Genomic DNA, 23,389 nt, shown 5'->3' on the forward strand with positions numbered 1-23,389 from the left:
GTCCAGGTTGTTGTTTTTACACTTGGTCTAGAAGTATGACCTGATCTTGTGACATAAAAATTAGAACTCAGTCTAGCAATGGGGACTGTCTTTAAGGAATGCTCAACTTTAGGGACATCTAGGACATCATCAGGAATAGGAATAGGTGCTGAGACATGCTTTAACAGGAACATTGTCTGGGTTGCTTGATATATAGAGTCTGCATCACAGGTACAATGCTGCGATATAGATTGTGACACAGGAAGAAGATGCCTGCAGTTTCTCTTGTATTCTATACCCTCAGATTCCACTAAGTAAGATCTCGCCTCAGCACATATACCTCTCACTTGACCAATTCGATCAAAGCCTTTCTCCGTTTGCATCCTTACTGTCTTTCCTTCCTTCAAAGGATGAAGAAATCTGCTCATGTTATCATAGTTGGACTTCTGAAAGGAACCCTTCTTAAATAGCTAGCCTTTGATTACTCTGGTGGTTTTAGCATTAGGCACCAACAAACTAGACTTGAAAGGCAAGGTTGTTCTGGTTTGCCTAGATAGAAGTCCCTGAGTAGTGAGCCAAGTAGGTTCTCACAGGGTATATTTCTGAGATTAAGTAAATTCAAGAAGATATCAGTGTTGTCATGCTTTGAGCTCTCTAGCAATTGCTTTGCACTCTGTACAGCACATTCAGCCAGGTCGTTTGACTATGGGCATTCCAGACTGCTAGGAATATGGATAAAGTCCCACTCCTTTGCAAATTTCTGAAATAATTGCCTGGTAAACTGGATACCATTGTCAGAGATAACTTTGTGTGGACTACCATGGACTGAGAAATGAAGTTTTAACTTAGTAATAACAGTGCTGGACGTTAGGTTAGGTAGAAAATCGATCTCAAACCAATTTGAATAAGAGTCAAACAACACTAAGTAATGCAGATTGTTCCACTCAAATATGTTAATAGCTACAGTCAACCAAGGTAGTTCAGGAATCTGGCTTAGCTGAAGTGGCTCTTTTTGCAGATGTGGTGTAGCACTATTGCATACTGAACAAGATGAAAGCACTTTGTCAATGTCTTCTGACAGAGAAGGCCAAAACACTAGTCCAGTCACTCTTTTTTTGGTAGATTCGGAATCTGGGTGGCCATGATGCAAAATCTGAATATATTCATGTTGTAAAGAAGTAGGAACAACAACTTTAAGACCTTTGAAAATGATATCATCTTCCATCAGCATCTCATGCCTGTAAGGAAAATAAGGTTGCACTTCTGGTGATACACAAGATTGCTCTGATGGACCTCCAACATTGATGAAGTGGTTGAGCTTTTGCAAAACTGGATCAGTCTTTGTATGATCTCTTAGCTCATCAAGTCTCATGGTAGAAAAATTGCGAACCTCCATGAAATTGAAGTAAAAATTCTCCGCATCAAGCTGTTCTGTGGTATTTCTGGGCGATCTGGATAAGGTATCAGCCAGATAAAGATGTTTGCCTTTTGTATAGACCATTTCTAAGTTATATTTTTGTAATCTGAGCATCATTCTTTGTAGTCTTGCTGGAGATGTATGCTTAGGCTTCTTTAAAATAGTGACTAGAGGTTGATGATCAGTCTTGATCTAGATTGCTCGGCCATAAATATAATCATGGAACTTCGAACATGCGAACACAATTGCCAAAAGTTTCTTCTCAATCTGAGCATACTGCATTTCAGTTTGAGAAAGAGTTCTGGAAGCATAAGCTACTGGTCTGCCCTCTTGAAGAATAATTGCACCAAGACCGAACTTTGAAGCATCACAGGAAAGTATTACTGGTTTGTGGACATCATAGTATCTCAATGCAGGTGAATTAACAATTTTCTGCTTGAGGTTATCAAATGCTCTCTGGTACTGTTCCAACCATGACTAGGCAATGTTTTTGTGTGTCAGCTCTCTTAATGGTGCTGATAACTCACTGAAGTCAGGTATAAACTTGCTCAAATAGTTAACCATACCAAGGAAACTCTGTAGGACTTGGACATTGTCTAGAGCTGGCATCTCAAGAATGGTTGCTTGTTTGGATGGGTCTAGTCATAAGCCTGTACTGGTAAATAAATGACCTACATAAGTAACTTCTGATAGCCTAAATTTACATTTCAGAGGACTGAGTTTCAAGTTCACTTCACTCGCTCTGTCCAGTACTTTGCTAAGGTTTCTGTCATGCTCTGCTTCTCCATTACCTCCAACCAGTAAATCATCCGCTATTATATTACACGGATAACCTGAAAAATTTGCTCCATTGCACGCTGAAAGATTTCACTGGCAGAATTTATTCAAAAAGGCATTCTGAGAAATCTGTATCTACCAAATGGAATGTTGCCAATAGTGAAGATTTGCAATCAAGCATTACTTGCCAAAATTAACTCTTTGCATCCAATATAGAAAAAACAGTGGCATTTGGCATAAGGGTAGTAACTTCCTCAACTGTATGGATAGGATGATGAGGCCTCTTTAATGCTTTTTTGAAGTCTCTTAGATCAATTCATATTCGGGTCTCATCTGAGCTTTTCTTTTGAGCAACTACCATTGAAGACACCCACTCAGTTGGTTCTGTGACTGGACAAATCACACCTTGCTGCACCATCTTATCTAACTGGACCTTGACTTTGTCCTGCATAGCTATCATAACTCTCCACACTGGACTGACCACTGGACTGATCTCTGGGTCTATTTTCATGGAGTACACAACTGGAAGTTTACCTAGTTTGTCGTCGAAAACATCAGCATACTCTGATAAAATAGCATCGGTGAAGCTGGAACTAGGACATGAGCTTACATGATGGACTTCTTTGGTAAAAAAAAGCAGTTTCATTCTCAAACTGTCTCTGAGATCTAATAATGACTGCTCTGGTCTTCTGACTACATAGAATTGCAAGATGTAACTGTTCCCAGCCAAACAGCATGAAAGCACTACTGAGCCTTTGGTCTGAATCTCTTCACCTCCACAAGCAACAAGCTTCACACAATTAGCCAAATTAAGTTGTTCACCAGCTTGTACTCTAAGAAATGTTTCTGCTGACATAACATTACACTTTTAACCAGTCTCCACTTTGAGCTCCATAGGTTTACCATTGAACAGGATAGGACAAAACACTTTGTTCTTTGCCAACAAATCTACTACATTAACCTTTTCACCGATCACTGGTACACCATCTACATAGAAAGTAAGGCTGCAGCTTTCTACATGATCAACTTGCTTTTTTGAGTAACCTTTCTTGATAACAGTATGAGGCTTGTTCATTTACAAAACCTTTGAAAGTGTTCCAGTTTTTTACACTTGTGGCATTACTGACCTAATGTTAAGCACTTCTCTCTTTTAGATTCATGATTAGCACCACAATCAACAGTTAACAATAAAACTTGACTTGAGTTTTGCTGACTCACCCTTGTACTGCACTGAGCATGTCCGTTTTACAGAGCTAGTGTTAGAACTTCTTGGAAAGGTACGGGTTCTCCCTGGACAGCCCACAGGGGATGCAGCTGCCATGTGCTTAGGCCTGTTTCTGCTAACCATGTGCTGCATGTTGTCTATGTTTGCTCTAGAGACTGCTGAAACCACTTGCAAGCATACTTGTGCCTTTCTGTAAGCTCGTGGATTTGACAAATCTCTATAGCTTTTCTCAGTGTTGAATTACTGTCATGAAGCAAAATCTTTCTCACTGCAGCATTATTAACAACCACATACAAGCCTGTCCTTTATCAACTCATCTTTCAAATCACTAAATCTGCACTTTTTAGCTTTATTTCTCAAGTCAGTAATATAAGCTGCAAAAGTTTCTCCTGCCTTTTGGTCTTCTGTATAAAAATAGGTGCCTCTCCAATGTAACATCTGTCTGGGGGTTACACATTTCTCTAAATTTGCATTTCAAGCACTTGAGGTCCTGTCTTGATTCAGCCGGCACAACAATATGGTGATTATTTCCCCCTCTCCTGTATATACTGCTGGTGCATACACAAATGAATGCTCTCTTTCAATGGCCTCTGACCCTGCTAAGTTAAGCAAAATGAATGTCCTGGTACATGCATCTTTGTCAGAAAAAGCTGCTTGTATGAAAATGTCATATTCCTGCTCAAATACTCTCCAATTCTCTGCAATATTATGACCGAACACAAATGAACTGGGTTTGCAAAATGCTTCTGCCATATCAACACAGTGTAGTAAAGGCCCTTGAAATCATGTGTGAACATACACACATATATTACCAGAAGTTTATGCCAGAACTTGTAATTATGCCCAATAACAAAACAGACTCTTTGAAACAACTACACTTTGCAAAATAAGTTTCTGTAGCACAAGAACACTTTGAAATCACTATATTTTGTGAAACCACTCTTACTCGTGTAAGAAACTCTTTGAAATGACTGCACTTTGCGAATGAACTGTACACGGCACAAGAAACTCAGAGTAAGAAACACTTCAAAATGGCTGTACTTTCCAAATGAAATGTATACAGCACAAGAAACCCTTCAAAATGACTGTACTTTGTGAAATAACTCCATATAGTGTAAGAAACACTTTGAAATGGCAGCACTCTGCGAATAAATGTACACAGCACAAGAAACTTTTTGAAATGGCTATATTCTAACTGCACTTTGCAAAATAACTGTACTTTGCACACAGTAAATTCTTTGAAATAATTGCAGTGTAATAAAGCACACACTGCAAACACTTTGCACACTCTGAGATACTTCGAACAACTCTAGTTATGCTTTGCATGGCTTCAGTCAATGCAAAATAGTTGCTTATGCAAAACATGGCTATTTACTAAAAAGCATATAGTTGCCTTGCTTTTCTGAGTTTATTTTGTCCTTTATTATACTCATTATGCCCTTTTAACCTCTTATAATGCTCATTATACTTTTCTAGTGCTCGTTTTACTTTAAACATACTCGTTATGCAAATCGGAGGTAACTCTAAAGCTCATATAAGTATTTCTGATAATTTTATCAAATATTGTAGTTTTGAATGCTTCGTTGAATCAACAATGCATTTTTTGCCTTTTGTTTGATTAATAATATGTTTTGTTCTACTCGTTTGATTAATAATGCATTTTGTGCTCCAAGAATGCTTTGTATAATTTTCTTTCCACAATAAATAATTTGTGTGAGTTCTGGTTACCTGAAGTTCGTTTCAGTCCTTTTTTATTCATCTGAGCACATGTATCACCCAGCCTGCTCAATATACCTTCACTGTCAACTCTGCACCTCATGGCTTGAAGAAGCTGCACTCTCAATTCCACTTCTAACATCATGTCGCTCATCCAGTCAGGATAAAGCAGACGAACATTTGTGTGTTCGGTTCAAGTAGCTTTATTATATACAAACACATCAAGATTAGGACTTAGTAACTTAAAATTAAATAAACTTATAAACAGACTGATTATTGCACTCATACATGCTCTGTTTTACAGAGTGCTTACAGATGTATTTGATACATCCTACATTGATTAATTACATTACAGTGACGATGAAACAGTGACAAAACACTTTGCACTTAAGTCATGACAAAGGGCAGATTAGTATCCCAGGGATAAAAATTCAAAGATGGACATTCCTGGGTGATTCTTTCATGCTACTATTGTTCTGTCTTGTCCTTAATCCATCAACGAATTAGGTCATGGTTAATATTTGGCTCCCAGAAAACAACCTTGGTTAAAGAATTCTCATCTACTTCTTTTGGTTGACTTAAAACAATACACTTCATCAGATGAGGAGTTGAAAGCACAAGTGAAAGTGGTTAAATGTTTCTCAGATGATATAAGAATGTCATTTGGTCTTCATAAATGTGTAACTCTGTATGAACTACAGGAGGATTTGATTCCGGGCACATTGCGAGTATTGCGAAGAACACTTTTGGCTAACATCAAAATTTGAAACAACAATAATTTCAAGAACTTTAATTACACTCTAACTTAGGAATGAGACCTATTCCTGTCATGGTATCAGAAACCCCAAAGACTTGGAGAAATTAAAGAAAGAGCAGAACTGTGATTGAAAAAGATAACAGAACTATACTCAAGCAGTTCCTGATGTATAATCAGCAGGCTGAAACTCAACTGCCTACATTTCAAACAATCTTTTGAACCCTATAAGACAACTGTGCTTGAAGAGCTCTAAATGTTTCTAATAGCTGTCCTGTTTCTATCCTGGCCTTGATAAATAACGGCAACTGCATGCAAAATATAAACTGCTATGAAGAGAGACCCACACATTAGAAATATAGATTTATTTGTAATATTTGCCATATTTCATAATTTACTTACAGCATGGCAATGCACTTCATGGGTCACAGCTTAATTTTGCATAAGAAGGTAAAAAAGCTTGCATTTTGGAAAATAGATTTTAAGGCATCATCCATGTTTTTAACAGCAATAGCATTTCCTGTTACTTATTATGTCTCTGTTATAATGTTTTTATTAATTTGTTTACTCTGTATACCCTGCAGCTTTTCGCCGTGGGCCTCTGCTGAAAATGGATATAAATCCAGTCGGACTATCCCAGTCAGCAAATGTAAAATAAATAAAATAAATTTATTATGTATATAAGATTTTATCAAATCTAATATGCTAGTAATGTGGATTTTTTTTTTATTTTTGCATTAAGGTGCTAAACTGAAAAGTGTCATTATTAGTTATTTTGCTCTGAGCAGTTTATCACAATATTTTACAGAATACCATGCATACATCAGTTAAAATTATAATTGCTTTGTTGTTACTAATTAATTAGAATTTAACCTTTTCATATATGTCACACTTGCATCCCAATAAAAGTAATACACTACCTTTAAAACAAAACAAAATGTAAGCTGTCGCGTATCTATCATTTCAGCCCATATAAAAACCAGATGCATATGGCTTTCATTTAATTTCATTAGTTTTCTTAAAGTTGTAAACTGATTAGCCACAGAATTCTTTCCTACCATTCCTTCTGGTTAAATATTTATTAACTACTTAAACATGAATCTGCTTTAACAAATAACCCAACAGCTGAGACTGTGATTTTTAGAACAAAACAACTGCATTTTTTGCCAAGATTATGCATTTCCTTTACTTTGTTGAACAGGCGGATATCTACAACATAAAAAATTAAAACTTTTCACAAATTTGATATTCAGAAAAAGGACTGTGAACAACATTCTTGCAACTTTGTTATCAATTTAAAAAGGATTTTATTTAATGGGTGAGGCCATGGTCACTTATTTGTCTTAGAGTCTGCTTTTGTACTGTATTTACATTCGTATGACTATTAAACACCGAATACATAAGAATGCAAAGCATTCATGACCTATGCTAATGTTATGTTAATGCATTAAACACTGGAAAGTTGAAACTGCACACAGTAGACCAAATGCCAGCTTACTTAGTATGCTGTTAAGAAAAATGTATTATTGTATAAAAGCTTTCTTCATGTGTTGCATTTATACAGAAACTTCTAATTATTAATAAACAGTGGCACTGCTTGTATTTTTATGTTACATTGCTTCACTATGAAGAATAGTCTTAGGGCAGGATTCACGAAGTCTCCGTGTAAGAGTTACAAGGCTTACATGGAGGCTGCAGTTAAATGGTGTGACGTCAGCATGTCATGCATATGCATGAGGGCATGCTGAATCACACCTAAGGCTTACACAGTCCGTGGAAGACAGTAGGGGGCGTGTCCATAGGCCGAGCCCTGCAAGCGGACACGCCCCCAGAAGAGTAAAAGTGCCTAAAGTAAACCCCCACGACAGAGTACATGGAAATGTGAATAAACACAACACAACACATGCCCCCACAGACTATGAACATAAAATTATATAAATGAACATGTTATATTTTTTTTAAATTGTAAAGATGTATGCCCGTGAGTGCGCTTGTTTGTGCGGGCGTGCCCATAGCTCAGCCACAGTTAGCAGTAAGTGGAAAAGCATATAAGAACTAACTATGCAAAGTAAGCCAAAAAGCAATAGTGTAGCGGTAGATACGTTGGCTGAAAAGCAGGCAGTCATGGTTCAAGCCCCCACAACATCAATTTTTATTTTTAGTGAAATAAGCACGAAACAAGTCCCTGTCATATATGTAAACATATAAAATTATATTTTATGTAAAATGTAATGAAATAGGCCATTTATTTTGAGGAAATGTGAGATAAAATAATAAAAAATGCCAGATGTGCCTATAGCTGAGCTACAGTTTAACAAGTTGAGTGCATCTGCCCGTAGGTGAGCAGTGGTTTAACAGGTCTAAAATGAGTGCCTGAAGGTGAGCAGTGATTTAACAGGTGCAAAATGAGTGCCCATAGGTGAGCAGTGGTTCAACAGGTGCAAAATGAGTGCCCGTAGGTGAGCCGTGGTTTAACACACTGAAACAGTGTGCCCTTAGCTGAGCTGAGTGTAATATGCGTGCTTACAGCCAAATGAAGCGTAAACCAGCGTAACCCGTTTGTGCGGAGTTGCGCACAGCGCCAACAAGCTAACCAATGGGCAACGTTCAGCAAGCTGTAACAAAACTGCCTTTACACAGACACACCTCCTAGCCTGTCTAGACAGTCATAAAATATAAAAAGCAGTGGCCAGGTTCAAACCCAGGATACCATGCACCATAGTCAAGGTACTGAACCACTAAGCCATGACAGCTGTACTTAGAAATGCAGTAATAGCAAATATATAGGAATGAATAGAAAGAGGAGCATGACAAAGCAGGTTTTGTGAAGCTGATACAATTCCAAAATGGCCAATCACAGATAAGTGTGGGAAAAATGGCATATATAAGCCCCATAGGCGCAAATACACAGCATAACCGATTGTAGAACTAACTTTTAGCCAGAATGTCAGGAGTAGGTGAGGGTAGTTGCTTCCGAGCACAGAGGTGGGGTGTTGAGGAGTCCAGATATATGGTTTGGCTCCTTGTCCACAATCATGAGGCCCAACTCATGCAGGGCCAGGTCCTGTGGGGAGCATATAGGGCTGAGGCATGGGACCAGTTGGCTCATGATCTCACCAGTGCCACAGGGATTCCAAGGACTGGTGAGCAGGTCCGTCACCACCATGCGAACCTGAAGAGATGCAAGCAGGACCAACTGAACCTTTGGATCCAGGAGGCCCAGCAAATGCCCAACGCCCCACTACTGAGTAAGTTACATCTAATTATGTATGTAAGAAATTAACCTAGCTGATATTATGGAGATGTGTATTCCAATATTACTTTATTTATATTACAGCTGCAGGTGTCCATTCTGCACCACCAGGCAGGTTAGTAATCCTCTCCCTGTAACTGTAAATAAATATAAAAGTATGACAGTTAGCAAAAGAGTGCAGTGTAGTCACTAAGTAATAAAATGTGCAAGTAACAGTGTAAGAGTGTTTGCAAGTATTGCTTGATTACAAAAGTGTGTTGCAGTCTGTAATCCAAACAGAAAAATGAAAATGTCTGAAATAAAGATGCCCCACCTGTAATATAATAGTACACAACCTGCAGCAGACTGAAAAGTACAGCTGCAGAAGATGAGCAAAACACATGTGTGAAATATATCCCTGTTGAAATACTGAAACATGACAGAAGTGAGACTGTTGGAAAGGATTGTAATAACTACAGGTAAAACATGTCAATAAAGCCTAGAAGTAAGTACCATCCTGAATTGTAAAAATAAAGCAAGTGAGAGAGTGTGAGAAAGAGTTATGAATCCAGCAATAAAGTAGTAATAATTCCTGAATAAAGTATACTGCAGTCAGTACAGAATTAAATGAATGTGACAAGCAGAACCAAACTGCGAAATGTGTTCAAAATGTTCCTGCAGCTGGAATGTGTATCCCAAAATCTGGATATGTTGCTCTCAGTCTGCAATATGCAGATAGTATGATTGTCTGAAATACCAAACATCCACAGTTGTCTATAGCTATAAAAAGCAAATGTAGCAGGATGATGTAGCTGAACAGAGCCAGATATGAACGTGTATGAATAAAAATGAAAATGTATATTGATGTAGCAGTAACATTCCTATCACCAACTTGAAGTAGTTATCACATAGGGAACTGTAGGTAGAACTGTAGTGTGTATATATCTGCAGCTATTAGAAATGTACAGCATATGTATTGGTATTTGAAGGTGTTAATTATATTTTCTTCACCCAACCCTATAACCACATATAATCCATTCCACGTGAAATTGGTATGTGCAATCACAATTACCACCCCTGGACATTTGTCCTGTTGGGTCATACATATTTGCATGCACATTGATGCATCTGCCCTGTTCATACATCCAAACCTGATGGCCTGTTGCCATCAATCAACCCTGCATGTTGTTGGACTGTGTATTGCTGTTCAAATTATGCATGTGTTATGCTCGCTGTTCAATGGTGTGAATATCTGGGTGTTTGGTTAATGGGAATACTAATGCATGCTGTTACAACTAATTGCGAATGGTATTGTATGTTACTAACCCAAACTGTCATGACATAATGCAAAACATAGGACAACAGGGAAGGCAGGTTCCAGCGGACCCACCTCTCCCACCTCAGCTGGCGAGTGCACCTGGCAGTAGTGCCCAGTCCGGGCCCTCCTACGGTGGCCCTGTGCCACCTGCGGGTGGAAGCGCTGCAGGGGATGGGGCTCGTCCCCCCTCTGCAAGTGTGGCTGGAGGAGAACCACCACTCACCCTCCGTAGCGTCTGGACTGTGGTGTGTAGGGAGATCCAGGAAGCTGTTCTTGGGCCCCTACACCAGCTTGAGGCACAGGTGGCACAACTAACGGGCATGCCTGTTGCCCGGCCTACACAGCCCCCAGCACAACCCCATCCTGGGCAGTGAAGGCACAGTGGCAACTGCCCATGGGTGGGGATATCAGTTTCACTGTTGCCATCTGTGGGCTCATGGGCTCTGGATATCCAAACATCTGTCCCCGTCAATTGTGTAACCCCCCCCACACATGTCATACACTGCCCCTGTATGCATCTTGTTTGTCTTGTCTGTTGACCTACCCAACCTACCTCCCCAGCTATACCGACTTCCTTTACCTGACATACCACTCTCACCTGAAAAAAAGGGCACTCTGTTCCCACAAAAAAATTACGCCCCATACATAGCTGCCCATTTCGCACACATGTCTGCTGGACATGGAAACTGTCAATTACAATTGGCTGTACAACAAGTATTATTGTTGTCCTTACACCTCTCTCAGGGGTGGAAGGTTTCAAATGTCACACCAAATTACAAACATATGCACAGCTGTTGCTGATGAAGAAATGGGCAGCTATGGGCCTTACCTACATCCCTCCTGCAAAACCCAAGCTTGTTTCCCTACTGTCTTACCCTCTTTGTGACCCCTTTTTCACCACTTTCCTGTCTCCCCATTTTCATTTCTTTCAAAGAAAATAGTGCGGGTGTGCGCAAGAGTAAGCACTTTTAAGCAGTTGTAAGCGGGTGTGTGCGGAGCTGACTGCCAGTGCGCATGCGTGAGCTCCGCGCAAACCAGCGCTAACCCAGTTACAACTGCTTAAAAGTGCCTTAGTCACTCTGAATGACAGGTCCTGTAGTCTGCTCAAAAGCAAAATAAAATCCCACTGTCAGTCCCGAACCCAGGACCTTGGAAACAGTAGTCTGCATGACTTACCACTAAGTCATGACTGTTATATAAGAACATTGTGCTACAATAAATATATCATGTAATAGTAGGAATGAATGTAAAGGGAATATAGGATGTGTAGTACACAAAGCATGTCATGTATATTTACTGTCAAATCTAGTGGATTTCTATAATAGTAGTGTGTGAACAGAAACAGCCATGGTAGCTAGTAGGTAATAATGTCACTGTAGCACCTTGCACGCCACACACATACTCACAGCAGGATAATCACTGCCCATACCCCACAACCTGTTACAGGAACACATCCGGACCAAGTAATAAAATATGTGGAGCAAAGGGCCAAAACCAGGGACACATTACAAATAATGTTACAACAAACTTAGACAGTTCAGCGAGTAACAGGTTCTGCATTTTGTTGGATGTCTGGAAGAGTATGAAGTCTGAAACTTAAATGTTTGTCACTATATTCTGACTTGAGCCCAGAGTGATTTGCCAGAAAGAGCTGTGCATGAGCTATTGACCAAAATATGAGGCAGAAATGTGGACAACCTGCAAATATTTGTACACTTGAGAGTTCTGACACCACCATATTTGAATAGTTAAGAGCCTAGACATAGCAACAGTGACTGAGTTACAGGGATGCCCCACAGACCCCATGTGAAATGTACAAACAGTAGGCAGAAAGGTGTTACAACACACATGCAATGGTAACTATGATGTCCCGAAAGTATGCACTACTTGCACGGCAGAAATAGTGTAGTAATACATATGCTCATGCTATCCCACAGTCACAACTGCAGAATACCAGACAATTTAATGGGTGTACCCCACTGATATGTACCATTCCATGAGGCAGATAACAGATGCACCTGAGAGTCTCTGGGGCCTGCTCAACAGCATACTCAAATACCCCAACAGATGTCAAGGCCCACACCATGGCCAGACCACACTGCATGCTGTAACACCCTAGCAGATATAGCAAGCATTCCAAGGAGTGAATGCACATGGAAAATAGGAAAGCCACAGCAGCACACTACAGTCAGGACACCTAGCAGGCATACAAGTAGTGACTGTAAAGGGCAAATATTGAAGCCATAGCAACAAAGTGCAAGAGCCACTGCTATACACCAGTTACACCACATGTCCCACAGGAAAGCACACACACACACACACACACACACACACACACACACACACACATTAACAGTAGTAGTAGTCTTAGGTGTCAGTGTACATACACAGTTAGTACAGGAAACTGGAGAAATGAATGGAGAAATGTTAATCTACAACACAGCCGGAAATATGAGAGAGATGCCAACCTTTACACTCACAGAACAGTGTCCACAGCATGCCAGCATGGTCCCTGCCCTTAAAATCTGAAAGGGCTATTCCTATCTCACATACCTTTTTGTAGCACTGTTCTGAAATCACAGTGAGAACTGCAATCAGTACACAACTGGCTGCATGCAATTAGCAAATGCTGGCTAACAATTGGTGCAGAGGCCATCACATGGACATATGCAGATACCTACAAAAGCATGCTGTACTCCCAGTCCACACATGCAATACTTTCATTGCACCCTGAGGAGGTAGTGAGAGACAGAGAGAGAGAGAGACAGAGAAAAACAAAACAAAACATACAGAAACAAAACTGGTCAGCAACAGCCACCTGAAAGCTAACAACTGTCAAGTGGAGCAGCAGGACACAAACCAGATGGCAACACAAGCAGCTGTGACAAACACAGGTTATGTAAAGTAATACTATAAAAGTCTACATACTGTGAACCCTCCATATGTGTCATTGGTCTGTATCCATATGTATATGAAGATGTGCAAAGGGCAGGGGACATACAGCATCTATCAGTGAAGGCTGTACATACATTTGTATGTGAGAGCATCTATGTGCACATATCAATGTAGGTTGAATGTAGGTTGTAGTGCAATGTACAAAGTAGGTTTCACAGTTATGTATGTTTAGCAGTATGTTAGTGTGTGTATACAGTATGATAAACAAACATGTTGATATACCTATCTATCATATGGATACGTATGTATGTAAAAATATGTATGTATATATATATATATATATATATATATATATAAAATATGCATATATGTATACATACATAGAGAGAGATGTAGGAATACATAGACAGATGTAGATAGATAGAATATGTACAAACATATATATGTAATACACACATACAGATATAGATATATGTAGATACATATACATAGACAGACAGATCTGACTATCTACAGGTATGACTGTATATGACGATCTCACACACCCCCTGTACCACCCTCTGTCACTCTCACCCCCTCTCTGTCACCCCCCTCTCCATATCTATAGCAATATATGTACATCAATATATATATATGTGTATATGTATACAGACATATATATATATATATATATATATATATATATATATATATATATATATATATATATATAGATATATCTATATACATATATATATATATATATATATATATATATATATGTGTGTGTGTGTGTAGAGAGAGAGAGAGAGATGTATATATATATATTCTGAGTGAGGCACATGTGTACAGATGTACTGCAACAGGTGCCTGGTGACAAAGGCATGGAGTGAACACCAGTGTCAAAACTGGAGTACCATACCCCATTTCAAATCACCTACACCAGTAACCACCAGATATGTGATTAGCTGCCCACCACTGCATGTGTCAGGGGTGAACAGGGTCATAAATGTGTACAATAGTCCCCCCAATGATATTCACAGTGGCACATTATTCCTGGAATACCTGCACATGGTATGTGTCAGCAAACATGGTGTGTCAGCTATGGACATGTAGGTCAGTGTACCCCTCCACACCACATAATGGCTGCCATGGTATGTACCTCACATGACAGCTACAGATATGGAGAAGGACACAGTGACATGTACAACATTGTGACAATGCACTCAAACACATTACCAATGCACAGTAACTGACAACACCACAGAGTACACACATACTACCCACATAGAGGTTACCACTCCTGGATTTACATACTTAAGTCACACCCATGACAGATGTCCAACAACCATAGTAACACCTCACACCATCCACAACCTAAATGACTGCTGTGTGTCATCTGTGCCACTGCAATAGAGAGCACATGGTGGAGGTACAGGTTCCTACCCACAGATAAGACATACCCTGCAATAAACCACACAGTGTTAAGAAGCAAGATTCCCCATGAGTACATGTCACACATACCCCTGCTGAATGTTAGTCAGATAGGTAATATGCCATATGAGTCACCCTGTGTAACTGTTTGACAGCAGCAGGTACCATCACACCACATGTGTCACAATGGTCAGGGTAGCAGAACAATATGCTGCTGTAGTCCCAGGGGCAATAGCATATTGTATAGTATTGTACCGTAATGTATTGTATTGTGTTGTATTGTATTGATATGTAGAGGTGCCACCTTCGTGGAGTGGAACCACTGCTACTGTGCGCCAGTGTACAGGTACATATCCTGTAGTCAGGCTAGTGTTACATAACACTTCTATATGTGTGTTTAGCTCCTCTTGGAGTTCATGTAGCATGCAACCGGGGATACCATCAGGTCCCATTCATGTTGTGTATTCTGCTTTCCTGAGGGTGTCTCCCACCTGGACATCTGTGATGACAGGGAGGTTACAGTCAGCTGGGATAACTATGTCTTATTTTGGGGGAGAGGGAGGGGTGAAACCTGCACTGAACCTGTCTGCCACAATGTTGCCAATATCTGTGGGTTCAGTGAATTATTTGTTGTTGTGTACTAACTATGAGCATAGTGGAGGGTTTCTGACCAGGTTGCTAACATAACTGAAGAAGGCCTTGTGGTAATCTGTAGTGTCCCTGTTGATTTCCCTCTCAAAGTTGCCCATGGATGTTTGTATGAGGGAAAATAGATCCTTACTAGTGCTGCTCAGACATGCCTTCCCTTTATGGAATTATGCTCTGTCTTGCAGTAGCTTCCATCTTTTGTAATACAATCTGTCTATGGCTGGGGTCCACCAGACAGGATGCTGTCCCTTTGTGGAGAGTGTCTTGGTCTTATATGGGATTGCATGATCCATGCATTTTTGGAGATGTCCGTAGAAATCATTTGTGAAGGGGTCAGCATTGTGGGTTGTGTCTTCCACTGGCCCAGTGGGCTGAAAGGATACCATATCACTGTTACAAAGTGTAAAGTTTGCATTTGCAATGTTATTCACTATAGTTGTTTGTGCTGGTGGTGGAGGTGGGATATGTATATCCAGGGCAATTAGTTTGTGGTCAGCTCACAGTAGTTGATGATGTAGCCCATACAGTACCTAGATACAAACCCCCAGAGTGAGGAGGTGCTCTGGACCTGAATCAGTGTTCTGACTGCTGGGGTTTGGTAGTATGTCGTATGGAGTGTGCCAGGTACTGTTGCACAGTTGCTGGCTGAGCACTGATACCTGGCCATTTAAATGTGTATCCACCAATAGACAGACAGATGCTATATATGTGAGATATGTCGTATCATAACAGTCAAGTAGCATGTGTAGTATGTGTGCCAAATTCTGCTGACATGTATTGCTGATATCATGTCATTTCCTTTTTCAGAAACATGGCTCACCTGCGAAATCCAGCTTAATCCGCAGCTGAGGACAAGGAGATACACCAGAGCCTGGTGCGGGATTTTCCAATGCTCTTTTCCTGCACCAGCCAGAATCAGCAGGAAAGGGCTGCACTGTGGCAAGACCTGGTCCGTTGGGTAAATGACATATGCACGCATTATAGGACATATGAGCAGGTACGACATCACTGCAGTGACTTAATCAGAAATGTCCGTCAGCGTGTGTCGGATATCCACAGGCAACAGGTTTCCACAGGTGGTGGGGTGGCAACACATCCCCCACTCACCAGACTGGAGGGACTACTCATGAGTGTAGTGGCTCCAGTCCGCCAACAACAGCAGCAGACATGCATTATGATGGAGGCTGGAGCCACGCAGCAGCAAGACTATGAGCATGCAGGTAATATGCCATATGTATAGTTGACTGTTGTGTACACTGGTAGTTAATGCATGTGTGTGGTGTGTCCTTGGTTTGTAGCTGTCATCATGGTATTTAATGTGCAAGTGTGATATCCTCAATATCAGCAGCTGACCTGTGAAAGGCGACTGTTGTACTACTGACCTGTATCATACTCAGTAACAATGGCACAGTTGTGCCCACTGACATTAGTTTCCTCACTTCTGCAGGTCCCTCAGGTGTAACAGCAATGCAGCCTATCCATGCTGGTGAGTGTGTATTAACAATACCTTTAATAGTCTTGATAGTAATAGTAATATTAGGCTCACTGAGTAGTGTTCTGTGTATGCATGCAGGTGTGTCTGTGTCTGTGTGTTGATATCTCACATACTGAGTAGTGTACAACTGTGTGCAACTGTGTGCAACTGTGTACATGTGCACGTGTGCACGTGTGCACGTGTGCATGTGTACACCTGCGCATGTGTGCACGTGTGCACATGTGCATGTGTGCACCTGTGCATGTGTGCATTTCTGCAGGTGTGCACCTGTGCATGTGTGCATGTGTGCATGTGTGCATGTGTGCACCTGTGCATGTGTGCATGTGTGCATGTGTGGACCTGTGCATGTGTGCATGTGTGGACCTGTGCATGTGTGGATGTGTGCATCACTGGTAATATTGTGTAGGCATTGTAAACTGTGTTTTCTGTTTCCCTCCCAGAGGTTCTGGTACTGCTCTGGTGTCATGCAGCAGGAAACCTGAATCAGGTGCCATGGGTACTGATAATGATGACATCTGTGTAATGGCACAGGAAGGTATGCCAGGGTCCGTCATTGGTCAGCCGATTGACAGTACACAGCTGTCAACCCCATCAATGCACACAGTTATCCTGCCAATACACCCTTTGTCACCAATGTCCCTAGGTGATGGACAGCATACAGTGGGCATTGACCAGGGTAATGTGGTATCTGTGGCACATGCGTCCCCACACAGCAGCCATGGGCATGGCCCTGAGATGGTACCACACAAACAGATGTCCAGGGGTTCTCATGGGAGCATCCGTGGGCATACTGCCCCTGTCAGACGTGCTCACAGAGGTCTTACAACCTCAGCTATGTTTCGGGCTGTCATGCAGGCACAGTCATGTATGGAACGGTACACCAGACAGGGTCTGAGGGAGCTGACAGCATGTCGCACAGCCATGACTGACAGTATGCGTGACATTGCGGCTGCCATCCGTAATTTCACCGATGTCATAGACAGACGTTGTGGGGACATATTAGACCGGTTCCATGAGCCAGGGCGATGGTGGACGGTTGAGGCATCGACGTGGGCATATGCTAGCAACAGCAGCAGCTGGCAGTCGTCATGGATGACAACAGGGCCGCGGCTGCCCCCATAGTGCCAGCAGCAGCCCCAGCAATGCTGGGTCTGTGCTGTCATCAGTCCGCCCCAGGAGACCACATGCACGTGGCTCTGGCCAGGCCTGACAGGGATCTGTGTCCAGTCAATGAACACCTGCTTCTGATGACAGTACCCAGTCTGGGTTGGTACCGGATACAGTCCGTAGCACCCCTGCAAGGCACAGGTACCATGTTTGTGGCCAGAGACACTGATCTGTATGACCTGGCAGGTACAGTCTGTGGCTGTCCACAAGCACCAGTATATGGCAGCCATGAGGTGGAACTGTGTGCATCCATACACACATGTGAATTGACAACACCTAGGGTTACCACATACACGCACACACTGCATCAACATTGCCCCACCTTGTACTGCTGTCCCTCACCAACACACATACACATACATGTCAATTGGTGGTATCAGTGGCTGACTCAGGCATACCAAGTTCACACCCTGTGCAGATGATGAAACTGTGCCACCTCCTGCAATCTGTAACATCAGTGCAGGTACAGGTTAACATGTTGCTGATGCACAGGGTGACTACATAGACATGTAGTAATAGTATCATGTTGTTAACAGTACTGTGTGCTGATATAATTGTGGGTATATCACAGCATGCCTGATGCAGTAAGGGTATGATTGTCATGTACTGTTGTCTACACCCATGGTAAGTACCATAGTGTATTATCTGCACATGTTGGCATACTGGTGGTAAGGATGTCAACAGAAGGCTACATACATAGGTAGCACAGGGGATAAGGTAATGAAAGTATTAATACACAATGATGGACATGTAAACTGCAAGTGGCATGTTGCCCACACTGGACTCTGCAATGCGGATGTTTGAGGATGTTGATATGTGTGCAGTACTACACGACTGGTACAGGACACATAGGAGCACCCTAGCACTGCAAGCTCACATCTCATACCATGCTAGACAGCCCCAACACACAAAACTAACTGTCACAGGAGGGAGAGTCCCCATACATGTCAGGGATACTGTGATGGCAGGCCAGGTAGCATACATACTACTAAGTATGGAACCACTGAGTGAAGGCTCAGTGTCTGTTATTTGACATGTGTATTACTGCAGGTATGAGCACATGGGTTTCCATCCAGTTATTGTACATTCTGACAGTATATGGTCTGTACACTTGTGTGCACTGAGACTGGACCCTAGCCATCTGACCTGTGTATTTCCATGTACATGTGCATAGTGCCTGCATATTTGCAGTGTTACCTACTGGAAGTGGTACAGCTTGTTTGTTGTACAATAGACTACATGCAGCCCTGCTTACTGTAGCTTTGTTTGCATGCATGTTTGCTTGCAGTTACCCTGGAATACTGATCCCACCTGCAATGCAGAGTTACAGAGCTTCTGTGGACTCCTGGTGACATCTGCATAGCTTACTATATGTATGTCCATGTCTCACTTGACAGAACGTCACTGTTTGTCCTGTTCACATGTACGTTGCCTGTGACACATTGCATATGACTTGCCTGGCATTTGTGCACGTGAGCAGTCATATATGCCACTGCTAACTAATCACAGGCACTACACCCTCACATACTCACCCTCTGTTGAACTACCTGCTTTGCTAGGGATGGCTTGCACCTGTCACCCCTGGGCTTTCGGATATTGGCAAAGGCTCTTGCTACCCTCATAGTGCCTTTGTTAGGCAAGGCTCAAAAGACAAACCCACCTCCATAGGTATCACAAGGGATAAGAAACTAAGAGTAATGCTACTCAACGCCAGAAGTCTAAACCTCAAGATGCACGCACTCGAAACTCTCCTTAGCATGGAGAACATCGATATCTGTGCAGTAACAGATACCTGGTTCAGGGCTACCAAGAGCACCCCAGCACTACCAGGTTATACCTCATACCATGCTTTTCAGCCCCAAAACTTGGACCGAGCCACAAAAGGAGGGGGGAGTATCGATATTCATTAAAGATACCCACACCTCCAGGTTGGTGGCAAAGCACCAAGCATCACAGACTACCCATGTGCAACTGACAGTGGGTAAAACTGCCTTCCAGGTTATAGCCTGCTACAGACCACCCTCCCAAACCCAAGAACCGCACTCGGCCTTCCTGAGAACAGTGGAAAATATAAAGGTCTCTCCAAACACCATTATATTGGGCGACTTCAACTACACAAACATAGACTGGGAGCATGACTCTAGCTCCAACACCCTAGCCCAAAGATTCCTAGAATTTATGAACTCAAATGCTATGGAACAACTTGTTACCACTCCCACAAGAGGGGAAAACATACTGGACCTGATCATCACCAACACGGGGACTCTATGCTCCAGACCAGAAGTGTATCCCTCACTGGTAAGATCAGACCATAAACTAATCTCACTGGATATTCACATCCCGACCCCACCCCCTGCCCAGAAAACCACAGTGAACAACTTTTCTAAAGCAAATTCACACTCCTCAAAACAGAGGTGGAAACCTTCAAAGCCCCCAGGCCTGTGGAAAATATGGCCCAGACCGCATATTCCTCTATAAACGCATTCTATGGATACCTTCAGGAATGCATGGATCATGCAATCCCAAATAAAACCAAGACCTAATCCTCCAAAGGAAGACGTCCTGTCTGGTGGAACCCAGCCATAAACAAACTATACAATAGAAGGAGAAAGCTACTAAATGATACAGCAAAATCCCAAAAAGGGAAGGCATCACTGATCAGTATTAGCAAAAACTACGGGCACACATAAAATTGTCTAAGGCCAGCTTCGAAAGAAAATTGCACAGAACACTAAGGATAATCACAAGGCTTTTTTAGTTATGTTAGGAACCTGGGTGGTAGTTCCCAGATATGCTCAGAGGTAGTCCAAAATGTCAAAAGAAACACAGAACCCACAGACATTGCCAACATCCTAGCTGACAGGTTCAGCGCAAACTTCTCCCCCCCTCCACACTGAAAGGGCTAATATTTATCCCAGCACAGTGCTGCCCCCCTGACATCTCAGATTCTCAGGTAAGAGCCGCCCTCTCCAAAGCAGAAAACACAGCATCAATGGGACCAGACAGTGTCCCGGGCTGTGTCCTACATGAACTCCAAGAAGAGCTACACCCAAACATAAGACTACTGTTCAATCCCAGCCTTACTACAGGATATGTGGCCAAAGAGTGGTGTACAGCAACAGTGGTCCCTCTCCATAAAGGTGGTGCCTCAACGGATCCTGGACACTATCGCCCCATAAGCCTGACTAGCTTGGTCTGCAAAGCTATGGAAAGGATCATCATGGACTCCATAAATTAAGATATTGGGGACCTACAGACACTGGATCATACCCAGTTTGGCTTTGTTATGGGTAGATCCTGCCTCTTAAACCTGGTTGATTTCTTTGAAACAGTCACCAAGGCCATTGACGAGGGGAAGGTGGTCCACATAGCCTACCTGGACCTCGCAAAAGCCTTCGATACAATATCCCACTCGGGCATTCTAGAGAAGCTCACCAGCTTAAATATAAACCCCTATGTCACTAGATGGATTGCACACTGGCTCAAGGACAGAACCCACATGGTTAGAATTGCTGGAGCCATGTCAGACTCCAAACCAGTTACAAGTGGTGTCCCACAAGGCTCAGTCCTGGGACCTCTCTTGTTCAGTATATATTTCTCGGAGGTACAGGCCAACATGGAAGGACTGTGACTGATCAACTTCGCAGATGACTGAAAACTGGCCACCATAATCGACTCTCCAGCCGACACAAGCATCCTCCAAAAGGGCCTCATAGAATCAGACAACTTGTGCCAGAGCCATGGCCTCAAGCTGAATGCCAACAAGTGTATAGTCATCCCCTTTGGCAAAAACAAAGTGCCCACAAAGTACCACATAGGCGGTAATCCATTAAGTACAGAAGAAGTAATTAGGGACTTGGGGACCCAAGTTGATAGCAATCTCTCATTTCACAACCACGTGGCCAAAGTGGTTAGAAAAACATTTTATATAGCCTACCTCATCATGAAGGGATTCACATCTAGATCAGGGGAGGACATCGTGCCTCTTTACTCATCCCTCAGCAGGTTTATAATTGAGTACAATGCCCATGTTGGGATGTACCTTACCAGACACCTGCAGCAACTGGAAAGACCCCAAAAGTACCTCACCAAGAGGATCAAAGGGCTCAAATGGATGCCATATGCTGACCGGTTAAAGAAACTCCAGCTCTACTCAGTGGCATACCGCCTGTTCAGAGGCGATCTGTGCCTGACGTATAAAGCCATGTCCAACCTCGAATTAATGGGCATGCTGCACCTCAGAATATCCAAATCCCATCAAGCTACGCGCTCGAGAGAGTTGAACATCAGCACTGAAATAAATAGGACATGCTGGAGGGACAGATTCATAACCCAGAGGCTCCCTTCACTCTGGAATAAAATCCCAGTCCAGGTTAGGCAGAGTCCCTCATTGACTCTCTTCAAGAGGAATCTTGATGAGTGGATGGGACATCATAGGTTTACCCCGGGTATCACTTCTGTGTCACTGTTAGACAGAGGCACAGTATACTAACCTCGAAAAAGGGCATAGCAAGATAAATTTACAATGGGTGGCGAAATCCAAACACATTCTGGCTAGGTTTATAAATGCCCTAGGGCAGATAGCCTAGTATGAACCTATGAACCTATGTACCTTGTTCCCCATTGGCCCTATGTGCTGTTAATCACCATGGCAATCACAATACTATGGTAGCATGTGCAAAGGTCACTTGTTAGTCACCTCTATGGTACAGTTGTGGAATATGTGGATCATGTGGCAATGTCACAGCTGCCACATGTACACAGTCAACCCTCTCCCCTACACATGGATGTACAACACATGTATGAGAGACAACCACATAGCCAAACTGGGGACTAAGCACTTTGAACCCAGTACTGGCATAACCTGTCAGGTGGCATGAAATACTACAGTGACTACAATACCAGTCTGATGTAGACCTACACTGACAGCAATACAAACACGTGAACACACTGGGCCATTCATGGAGCCTAAGAATAGCATCCTGCCTGAGTGGCAGACACCTCTGCAGCCAGCACACAGGCATACGTTATGCCAGAACACAGCACGCATAACACATCGCACACAAATCCTGTGTGCCAAACAGTCACAGCCTGTACGGCTAGACAACACACCTGCTACAGTTGTGTTAGGTACCTTTATTGTCTGGTACAGTGAGGTCATGCTCACCAGGCTGGACAAGGTGAAGGTCACAGTGATATGCCCGTGGGGCACTATGGTCCATCACATAACACAAGCATACAGGTCAGTCAGAGGCATGGACACATATGACTCAGTCATTGTCCATGCCACTATGGCTGACCTGTGATGTACCTCCCTGGACTACATGATAGGGAACATGGAAGGGCTCTCTCA

Source organism: Protopterus annectens, chromosome 7.part1 (assembly GCF_019279795.1).
Source record: "Protopterus annectens isolate FY-2018-M chromosome 7.part1, PAN1.0, whole genome shotgun sequence".
NCBI classification, from domain to species: domain Eukaryota; kingdom Metazoa; phylum Chordata; order Ceratodontiformes; family Protopteridae; genus Protopterus; species Protopterus annectens.